The following is a 12,548-nucleotide window of genomic DNA, read 5'->3' on the forward strand; positions in this document are numbered from 1 at the left end:
GATAAATGCATAACAATGGCCCCAAGCTATTGGCTAAGAGTGGCTGGGCCCACTCCTACCCACTATTAGTCAATGGTTTATAATCGATAACAAAATAGTGGCTAAAATTCATATAGATAATAAGATCTTAAGAGCCTCATAGATTGAGTCTTGCAAAGATTTATCAAACTTAGACCAATCAATGCATACATGCAATAATTCTAGTGGAAAACTATTTTTGATATCAACCATCCTACCATTCAGGATCTCTCTTTTCTCTTATTAATAAAGGTATATTATTTATTCTTTCCTATGACTTTTTGAGAGTTATTTCATAATTTCTTGTCTTTGACTCAAATCGATGGGTGATATTTTCATATATATTTCTTTGTTTTCAACATCCTTCTTTGTTGTAGGTTTTGTACTTATGTAACTTATGATCTACAGGGGCCTCTCTTTCATGCTTAACTTGGTGACAGATATGAAAATCACAAATTTTCATTGATATTGTACTATCATACTGTAACATTTATCCCTCCCATATTTTTCTTTGATACCGTGTTAAGGTATTCCATAGTTTTATATATTAGGATAAATATAATTCTGCATATATGATCATCTTTAGATTGTAGGAAGGTATAGAAAATTTATCAATTACAATATCTATACTACTTTATTAGGTGACATATATATCATATCAAGAACTGATTCCAATTGGTCATGACCATTCATTACAAAGATTTGTGATTACTTAGGGTTGGTTAGTATTTAATATCTAATCAAAGTATCATTTCCAAAAGTTGCAACTCAACTATAAATTGATTTAAATATCTCAATCATTTGTAGTTCATAGAATGCTCAATATTAATATGCACCATGTTCATCTCAGTTGAATATGATAATTTTGGTTGATTATCTCATATATTATGGACTATTCAAAGACATGTATATATATTTGAATATTTGTAAAGCACACACACACACACACACACACACACAAATAGGGTCCAATAATCCAACCATAGCTACTATATCTTCAACACTATCTAATCTAATATTAAAACCATTTGAAATAAGAGATTAATATACATAAAAATAACATAAAACTCCTTTAAAGTGTAGTTCCAGTGCTCTCCTTTCTTCTCCATGAAATAAGGTTATGTAGCTCTATGATAATGGAAAAAGATGTTCAAAGATTGAAAGAAAGGTAATGACAAGAGAAAACTAGGAATGTAATAAAAAAAAGAGACTTAGTTTATAGAGTTGAGAGCCAAAAATGTAAATTGTAATGTTAGTGTGCAACTTGAAAAGATGTCATAATGGATTGTACAAGTTAGAAAATTAGCGTAATTAAAAATTTGAAATTGGAAAAGGTGTCATAATATGACACATTATTGAAATGTTGAAGAAATTGAAATTTACATAGAAAGGTGGAGACAAATTAATAGGAAGTGGAAGCACAATTAGGGGAGAAATAAAGGGTAGGTGTGACAATGTGAAGGAAAGTGTAAGAGAGTGGAAGGTATAAAATAGGAGGGTGAAAGAATAATTTGAGGAAATGTGTAACAAATAGTTTGTTTTGAATTTTGAAATTTAGTGAATTTCCCTCCATAATGGAAATTGGGAACTTAGGAATTATGAAAATCTGACAATTCAAGGAATTGGAATAATTAATTAATTTGAAATTAATTAATTGGGAGAGTTATGAGAAATGAGAAATTAGCATGATTAATACATAGGAATACATTATAGGTTATTTATTCCCAAGGGATAAATTAGTTGGTATTGGCCAAGTTGATAAGTTTAATGCAAAGATAATCCCAATTTCAATGATTTGAATATAAATTCAAGTCAATTTTGATTATTTAAAAATAATTTAAAATACAATTGATTTATTAGAGGATGATGTTGAAGATGATTAACAATGAGATGACTTGATTTGATAAGGAATGATAGGGTTTAATTAGGTATTGAGGGACTTAACAATGCCCAATATTGAGTTGAAAGTGTTTGATAAAGATTTGATATAACAATGATTCATGAGGCCATTTTATGGTCTATTATTATTCTTATTTTAATTGTTAATTTAGGATTTTTATTGTCAAGTTTTCTCTTAAAAAAATGGAGACACTATCTATATAAAGACCTCATATTAAGTCTATTGGAATTCTTTAGAATAATAGAGAGGGGGAGTGAATTAGTTATTCAAGGTCCAGATGTACAAATAAAACTTTTCTCAGGTTAGTGAACCCATAAAACATTTATGCATGTAATCAATAAACTTGCAGTGTTACTATCAAATCAACTTGCAGAAATGTAAACACAAAAACATGCATCACACTTGACACAATTTTAATATGGAAACCCAATTTGGGAAAAACCACCAGTATCATTCTACTCCTTTTCACTCTTTTGAAGTGATGCCCTATGAAAGGTCAACCTATTAAAGGTTACAACACCCACTGTTAAATGTGACCCAATTAAGGGATTTCAATCACCCTGTTAGAAGAGAACCTTGTTAGAGGACTTTAGGCCATTCACTTGAAATGCCACCCTATTAAAGGATTTTCAAATGAGTGTAAGGTCAACCTTAATCCAAAGGATTTACCCTAGACTAATACAATTGTTAGAGAGTAACAATAGAGCTTTGATCTAATACAACTTACAACTTCTCTTATAGATTATAGATCTTTTTTTAGTCCTCAATTCGCTTGGCCTTTTCACTTCATAGTTCTGATAGCTTGTTCACTCTTCAAGCATTTATCTCCTTAAGCGTTCTTGCTTAGTATGCCAATGCAATCTCCTCTTTGGTCACTTTAATGAAGCAAAACCTTTCTTCTTAGGTTCTTTGCTCTTTCACTATTTTTTTCTAACCTTCTCCTCTCTTTTACTCTACTTTGCTTCATGACCAGACATTCCTTTTTATAGGAAATTAGGACACTTTTCCATTTTCCATTGTCCATTTCAGGGTTTGGATGGATTAGGTAGGATACAATGTATCTACATCATATTCCATCTTTCTTCTAGAAACTTCTAATAGAATCTATCTAAATTCACCTAGAAACATTTTATCTCAAATTTTGTGCCACCAACTCATCAACCTTATCTTCCACTTGGTTCACAAAATGCAAGAAAATAAACTTTTTGGCTTAGATTCGGTGAATCTTTAATCTTTCTAATAATGTAGTAGCTCGGCATTATCAATCTTCTAATGCTTGACACATACTGTATTGCTCGACATCCACTATGAATTTACTTGACATTAACTAAAGTTTTACTGATTCTCGAAACATACTATGACTTCACTCAACATCCACTATTTTACTTGGCATACATTAGAATTTTCTTTTACTAGTCTCCAACTAATTTTCTACTTGGCTTGTACTAACTTTGCTTAGCACCTACTAACAACTCAATCAAGCTTAGCAGACAATCTTTTATGTAACTTGTTCTTCTAAAGTTTCTGAGTCTAACCAGCCTTTGTAACCTTAAGTAGATTATAAATACATGAGGTCATCATTATCTTAACTGATCCTTGTACTTCATTACATAATCATAAATCAACCTTTCCTCTAGGTGCTATTGTTACATCTTATTGATCAAATCCTCCTCATTAATCAATTAAGTGATAGTACTTGAATCTTATAAGTAATTGTCTTACCAAAAAATAGTAGGTTTGACATTAGTGACAAAAAAATGATTGAAATACATTTTCTGCTTCAAAAATATCCCTCTTTCAATAATCTCTTTCAACAATGATCTTTTCAATCAGATCTCAACAATTTCCCTCTTTGGCATTGATGGAAAATCAAACTGATAAACCAAGTCACCCAAATGGTAAAACACTTTGTTCAACCAAACTGACTAGATTAAAATAATAAGACAATACCAAAAAGAAAACTTATCTCTCTATCAACAACTTCCATCTTCTGATTAGGTTATAAAATTCTTTCTTATAACTTCCCTTAAGTTTCTTTCTTGTAACTCCCTCTTACTAGGTAGATCAAGATTTCTCCCTCATCATACATGTGTCAACCTCTGATAAAAAATATCAGCAATTAGCTCCCTCTGAGATAAAAATTTCTAATATACTTTCTCCCTTTTGATCAGTAGAATCTTCCTCTGATATTCTATTTGACTGAATTTCTGATCAATGTCTCCCTCTTTGTACTCGCTCTCTCTTGGAACAATAAACCTCTTTGTTTGTTCATCAATAGAATATCTCCCTCTTTGAAAAAAATGCCAAAGACATACCATCTTTTCATCTTGAACATGCAAATATAGAATTTTACAATTTATTTAGTTGCTATCTCTATCACCTTGCTTGTGACTGATTTGAAGTTTCAACATTTTGATTACTTCAGGAAAATCCTAAAGTAAGATCTTCTGCATCAATTTGTAGCATTTGGCTATCAACTTGTTTGATGCAGGGCTATTCTCATGTTACTTAGATAGCTTTTGTTAGGGGTATCACCCCTAGTTTACCTCTTAGATATTCATGAGCATCCTTAGCTAATGGTTTTGTGAAGATGTCAGCAATTTGCTCCTTTGAGTTAACATATTCCATCTTCACTTCCTTGTCTTGAACTAGCTCTCTCAAGTAATGATACTTGATTGCAATGGGCTTTGTCTTAGTGTACATCACTAGATTCTTTGATATATTGATAGCACTTGTATTATCACAATAAAGTATAATTGGTTGTGTGATCTCTTCCTTCATTCCTTTGAGTAGCTACTTGATCCATACAATGTTTGTGCAGTTTATAGCAGTAGCAACATATTTAGCTTCAATAGTAGACTGCGATGTACAACTTTGTTTCTTACTAGTCCATGTAACCAGTCTTTTGCCTAAGAAAAGTGCTCCTCTACTGGTGCTCTTTCTATCATCTATATTTCCACCCCAATCAGCATCAGCGTAGGATCTTAAGTCAAACTTTTCATTCTTGTTGTAGTATAGGCCATTCTATACCTTTCAAGTATCTCGTTATTCTTTTTATAGCCATTAAATGATTTTCTCTTGGTTTTGTAGGGAATCTTGCAACTATTCCTACTAATAATGCAATATCAAGTCTACTATGTACAAAATATTCCAACCTACCAATCATAGATCTGTACATTGTTTGGTTCACTTCAGCAAAATGTAGTGCCTGCCCCTAGTTCGCATTTCTGTTATCATTGTCAATTTGCTTTAGGTCGATTTTATGCATTGATTAGTTTTAGAGATACTAGATTTGTAATATTATGATATTATTTCATGACTTTGATCACAAATGTATCAGTTATTGTTGCTTAGTTGATTTCATTCATGTGTTGTTAATGATATTTTAATGATTCCTAGTTAGTAAATGTGGTTTCTTTCATAGAAATGTTAACATGATGTCTTTAATGATGATTATGTTGTATTGATAGAGATGCATTATTATATGTACGCATTTGATCTTAGATTTGTGATTTTTATACTTACCCCATACTTGCATGTCTATGGTGTGCGTGTTTATTTTATCTTTCTGTCTGACGTGTTTGATGTGGTTAGGGGAGGGGGTTGTAGTCACCTGCTAGTCGAGATCTACACGATGAACCACTTCCTGCCATTGTCTGTTTAGTTTATATATATTATATACATGTACATGCTCATCTTTTATGCAGGATGCAGGTACCGGGCACCGACTTCCCTAAATTGCCAGGATGAGCGTGCCCTATTATAAATACTCAAATGGTGAGAATGGGAAGATAATGATCAGGTCCAATCCTAGCCATAAACCTATAATACTTGTCCTACAAGGAGGACTCGTAACAGACTGTCTACCCTTTTTAAAACCCGTGAGTATTTTGTGTGTATGTTGTTTTGTGAGTCTTTGATGAATTTCTATTAATTAAGTCTAATTAATAGATTAAATTAATAATTTAATTTAATGGAAAATTATTATGATATTATGAATATTTAATTATATTTAATTAATTGAGAAATTAATTAAATATAAAGAATTAAATTGAAGATAAAAGTTTTAAGATTAAATTTAGAACGTGATAATATTTATTTAATTTAATAATAATATATTTAGATTTTATTTTTAAATAAATGCTAAATATTATTGTTATTTAAGTTAATAAATATTTATCAAATTAAACGTTCAAAAATATATTAAAAGTGAAAAGATATTAATTTATGAAAAAAAGATTTAAGTTTGCATGATGCGTGAATGAGTTAAAAATATAGAAAATTAATTAAAAGATAAAATATGTGCACATGATTAAGATATTTTAATAAAGTGCACATGAGATTAAAATTATAAATTAACTTTAAAAGCAAAGTCAAAGTGGAAAGTTAAATAAAGTAATTTAATGATTCACTTAACGTGCATGAAAGGATTAATAAAAGAATATCTTAATTAAAAAAGAAAATTAATTGTGCATGAACGAATTAATTAAATAAAATAATTATAATTTTAGACCGGTGGTGATAGAAACCCTAAAAGGTAATTAGATTCTATATTAGAGGGTTTTGGGTCATTATTGCACACACAGGTTTTGGAGAGCAACTCAGAGGGTTTGTGAAAGAAAGAAATTTCTCGTGGCTTGAAGGATTTTGTGTAGGAATTTTCATCTTATTGTCAAAGTTTAGCATCAGTACGAGGTAGGGTTTGAAATCCCGTGAATGCATTTTCAAATTGGAAAATATCTGTGTGCTCCGTGTTTGTTTGGGTGGTTGAAATTCTGTTTGTCGTCTTGATTGTTGTCCAAATCTGATTGATTGAAATTAGTCTTTCATTATTCATATTTATGAAGAAAATCGTAGAGAAAATTAATTTAAATCATGTAGGGTTTGAAAGAAAGGTAAATTCTAATTTAGAAAGAAAAATTTTGATCATTGCCATATTCGTCCTATCAGATTTAGATGGCAATTGTTTATATTATATATATATATAAATATATATATATATATATATATATATATATATATATATATATATATATATATATATATATATATATATATATATATATATATATATATATATATATATATAATTAAAGAAAAATGTAAAACAAAATTATTTATTGTTAAAAAAAAAAATATTATAAAAGTTTTTGTTGATTATTTTTATTAACTATGGAGTTAATATAAATAAATTGAAATTGTTTAAAAATTAAATAAATAAATTATGGGCGATTGTTTTTAAAAAAAAAAGGGAATTTTCATTTTTTCCCTGCCGCATGGTACCTGCCGGCGGCTTTAATGGGCCGCGACAGCCGGTACCTCTGCTGCCGCAGGCAACAGTTGTACTGCTACTGCGCGCAGCAGGGTACCCTACTGTCGCAGGTAACAGGCCGGCGGTCCTTTAAATACGCATATAGGTTATAAAAATTATATTTTAAAAAGTTTTTAAAGATTTTAATAAAAATTTTATTAATTGATTTTATTTGGTATTTAATATAATTATTAACAAATTTCTTTTATAATTATATTAAATTCAACAAAATTTTAATTAATGAATTTGATTAATAAATGTTATTAAATTTTTTTTTTTTTTTATAATTAATTAATAAGTATTGTTATTAGTATTATTTAGTTAATAAATAATTAAATAACATTAGAATCGTTTTGCTTAAAATATATATACATATTAATTAAATTAGTTAAAATCTTATTTAACTAAGGATAATTAATAAAAGAAAAATATTTGAATCAAGTATTGTTTTTTTTTAAAATTATCGATAGCAACGATCTTAATAAATTAAGAATCGTATACACTTAAAACATTCTTTGGAATGCAACTGAAACTTTATTTTTGACTCTATAGTGTATTCTCAAAACAAACCAAATTATGAAACTGTGATGTTGCTTGTACTATTTGCGCTTTTGGATTTTGGAGTCGATTAGATGTTGACCAGTCTAGGACGTACACCAGAGGTTTTTGCGAGATTTTGTTGATACCATTTATGTGGCTAGTTGTCATGATGTGTTATGTGATTCAAATTGAGATTATATTTGTGAGATTTACTTGTGGAGAAATTTATGTGTACTTGAATGGGAGAGCCATCTTATTATTAGGTTGCCTGTTAAGGAACCGAGTTTGATCTTTATGAGTGTTGTGGTATGGGACACAAGTGTAGATTTTTGTGCTTAGGAGAGGTTGTCTAGGTACGTGACTTGGGAGTGGCTTGCATAGGGGTTCGGGACCCAAAGTGGTCAGTACCAGGGTAACCTAATGCAAGTTATGTAATAAGTGATAATCTAGTAATTAAAACTTTTGGGGGGAAAACACACTAAAAAGATAAGTTAGAGATTTTTGATCTACCCATGCCTTGAGTGCTTGTATAGACTAAGGTTGGGAATGAGATGAGTGCCTCGTCTTCTTGAGAGGGCTTTATAGTTTTCCATATGTGTGATGTTGAGGGTTCGGGGTTCAGAGTAACCAGTCTAGGGTAACTCAACGCTTGAGGGTCCGGGGTCTATTAAGAGATCAGTCCAAGGTAAGTCAAGCAGCCATGTGATGACACTCCCTAGTATGTAGCCTGAGTCTCCTCTGTAGATCTCTGTAGGTTTGTGTACCTCTGGTGGTGTACTTATTGTTGGTGGTGTACTTATTGTTGGTTGTGGTGTACTTATTGTTGGATGTGGTGTACTTATTGTTGGATGTGGTGTATCTATTGTCAGATGTGTTTATTATGGTTATTTACTTTCATTGATGGAGATTGGTGATTCATGGATGATGTACTTTTGACATGTGGCTTTTGAGTTGAGGTGATTGTCTTTTGTTGACTTTATCTTGTGATCTTGGTATTTGGTTTATACTTGGTTTGTGTATGATGTTTGGTTATGTGATGTCGGTATTGGATTGAGTGTTCTTTCTTTCTGGATTATTTTATCTTCTTGAGTAGCATGTGTTACCTTTGAGGTAGTTTTGGCTATTAGGGGTACCTTGCCTAGGAATGTTTTATGTTTGATAGCCGTATGTGGATCATTCATTATCTTCCCTGCACGGTGGGAGTGGAAGCCTGACTAGGTAACCACGCGGTCGGGAGGTAGTGCCTTCTTACCATTTGGGTTCCCCTCACATTGCCAGTTGTTGGATGTTCGTTGTAGAAAATTTACCTTTATCCTTCTTATTTCGTATCTTAGAGACTTCTTTTCAGATGATGTATATACGTTATCATGTATCTTGATTTATTGTATCTATTTTCACATACCCTGCGACATGTGCAGTGGATGTTATTTAGTGGATGCACTTTCATTGTATTGTTTATACTTATGCATTTGCTTATGCGATTGTGTATTTGTTATTCCTTTATGATCTTGAGACATTGTACTTGAAACTTAAACTAATTAATTTAAAATTATTAAATGTGACTCAACATAAAGGAACTCTTGAGGAATTGAAACTATATCTATATTTACATATGTGTATTTGATGTGTATGTTCATATTGCTTCCGCATTAATGTTATCTTGATGTTGTTTAAACTTAAAAAAAAAAAAAATAGTTCAGTAAACATTGTAACATGTTAGGTTTTATTCTCTTGGGTTCCCGAGCGGGGCGTTACACAAAATCATCATTCTTTGACAATTTGTGTCTTGTTATCATAGGTGTTCTTATTGGTTTTGAATCTTCCAGTCCAAAAGTCTTCAATATTCTCTTGATTTACTTTGTTGAGTGATGTATATACCATATTTTAGCTGATATACTTGCAAACCCACAAAGAACTTGATTTCTCCAAACATAGACATTTCAAATTCTAACTTCATTTGATTTGTAAAATCCTTATATGAAGCATCTTGTCCACCAAATATGATGTCATCAACAAAAAATTTAGATAACGAAATACCTTTACCTTTTTTTGTCTTTATGTACAAATTGTTGTTGTCATCATTTCTTTCAAATCCAATCTTCACAAGATACTTATGAAGTCTCTCATACCATGCTCTTGGTGCTTGTTTCAGACCATAAAGAGCTTTGTGCAGTCTACATACCATATTCTTATTATTATCGTCAACAAATCCTTCTAGTTGTTCTATGTAAACTTCTTCTTCTAATATGTCATTCAAAAATGCAGATTTAACATCCATTTGATAGACTTTGAAACCTTTGTATGCAGCATAAGCAAGTAGAGTTCTTACTCCTAATCTTGCAATAGGGGCAAATGTCTCTCCATAGTCAATTCCTTCCTCTTGTGCATATCCTTTGCAAACTAGTCTTGCTTTGTTTCTTGTAATTTCACCATTTTCATTTATCTTATTTTTGAATACCCACTTGATGCCAATCACATTTTTGTCTTATGGCCTAGGAACTAGACTCCATGTTTTGTTTTTCTTTATCTATTCAATTTCTTCTTCCATGGCTTTGCACCAATCGACATCTTCTAATGCATCTTTTACTATATTGGGTTCTTTCTTGCTTAGCAAACATGGTTCACTTCTCAATCTATTTCTTATCATTGGCCTAACATTTTTATCTCCAATGATTTGATTAGCAAGATGATATCTTCTAACATATTTGGACAATCTTGGCTCAACTCTTGATTCTTCATTTTGTCTTTCAGCTTCAGAATCACTATGTTTATCTTTGTGAGGTGTCTCAGCATATCTTTCATGTATACTATTATTAGAATTAGAATGTGCAATTCCTTCATTCTATAATTCAGCATCTAAATGCAGCTTGGTTCCTGAATTCAATTCAACATTCATAAGGTGTAACTTGACAGTAACTAAAACTTTCTGTTGATTTCCAACTTGATTTGTATCTTCTTCTTTAGTAGGCATTCCTTCATCAAAATATACAAATGATTTGTATACTTATAGCTCTTTCATAGGTTTGGTATCATGTACTTCTATATATTCATCAAAATTCATTACACTTTCCAAAATTTTGTTAGTGTTGGTATTCAAACACTTGTATGCTTTACTTCTTGTGGAGTAGCCAAGGAATATACCTTGCTCACTTTTTGCATCAAGCTTACCATTCCTAACATCTTTAAGAATGTACCATTTACTTCCAAATACCTTAAAATATTTTACATTGGGTGAGTATCCATACCATAGTTCAAAAGGTGTTGAATGAGTACCTTTTTTTATTTGCACATGGTTCACGGTATAGACTACTTTGCTTATAGCTTCTCTCCAATATTTTAGAGCAACATTATTTTCCATCATGAGTGTTCTAGCACAATCAATTATAGACCTATTTCTTCTTTCAACAATTCCATTTTGTGGAGGGGTTCTAGGTACATATGTCTGTCTTTTGATTCCTTTGTCATTACAAAATATTTCAAACTCATTTGATGTGAATTCTCCTCCTCTGTTTGATATCAAACATTTTAGACTTTTACTTGTTTCCTTCTCAACTCTTGCTAAGACTCAAGTATTTCTCTAGAGGTATAAGCCTTACTTTTAAAGCTTGACTTTGTCATTTTGCTTAGCTAACATTGTTTACATATCACATTATCAGACTTTTTCAACTTAGGCAAACCTCTAACTTTCTTCATGTTATTGATACTAACCAAGGTATCAAGGTTAACATGACATAATCTTTTGTGCCATAGCCATACATCATCAAATTTTACAAGACAAGTAGCATTCTCTATGTCAAGGTAAATAGATTGCTTCTAGTTTGATTGCCTTTTCTAATCAATTTCCTATTTGTGACATATATCTTAGTAGTCTTCTTTCAAAATTTAACCTTGCATCCCAATTTTTTTAATTGTGACCCACTTAACAAATTGCAGTTTAATCCTTCAACATAGTAAGCATTTTCACATGAGATCTTATCTATGAGTTTGATAGAACCTTTTCCTTTTATCAAACATGGTGCATCATTACCAAATCTTACACTATTTCCATCATAACAACTTAGGGTAATGAACTTACTTTTGTCTCCTATCATGTGATGTGAGCATCCACTATCAATGATCCATTTATCATTCTTGTTTACATAAGTCATACATGTGGTTGCCTCATCTTCATTAGATTCATCCTTCATTGCAACATAGACAACTTCATCATCATGTTCATTAGAATCATCCTCTTCAACAATGTAGCATTTCTTGCCTTTGTCTTTGAAATCTTTGTTGTCTTCATTTCTTCTGCCTTTATATTTATCACTTCCTCTTCCTCTGTAGTTCTTCTTTTTTGGACATTGGCAGAAATATGACCAACCTCATTGCAATTGAGACAAATGATGGGTAAGTTACCTTTGAACTTACCTTTACCTCTATGGAATCTTCTTTCCAGTAATGCTTCCAATTGTTCAACATCTTCTTCATCTGTATCACTATCACTAGACATATGTTTAATCTTTCTCTTATTCTTCTTCTTCTTCTTTTGCTTTACTTCATTAGAGTCTTTCAATAACAACTTAGCTTTGAAAGTAGATTCAAGACTCTCAGGTTATTAATTATCAAAGTTAGATAACTCAAAAGTAGCGAGTCTTCCTACCAAATCTTCAATGGTTAGATCATTTCCTAGAATACATCTCAATTCTTGGATTGCATAAACTCCAATAGCATAAATAAGCAATAATGATCTTAAGACTTTTCTTAAAACAATATCATCATCTATATGACTAGTAGCTC

This window comes from Cupressus sempervirens, chromosome 1, assembly GCF_028749045.1.
Source record: "Cupressus sempervirens isolate cs-2001-9-10 chromosome 1, ASM2874904v1, whole genome shotgun sequence".
Classification (NCBI taxonomy): Eukaryota; Viridiplantae; Streptophyta; class Pinopsida; order Cupressales; family Cupressaceae; genus Cupressus; species Cupressus sempervirens.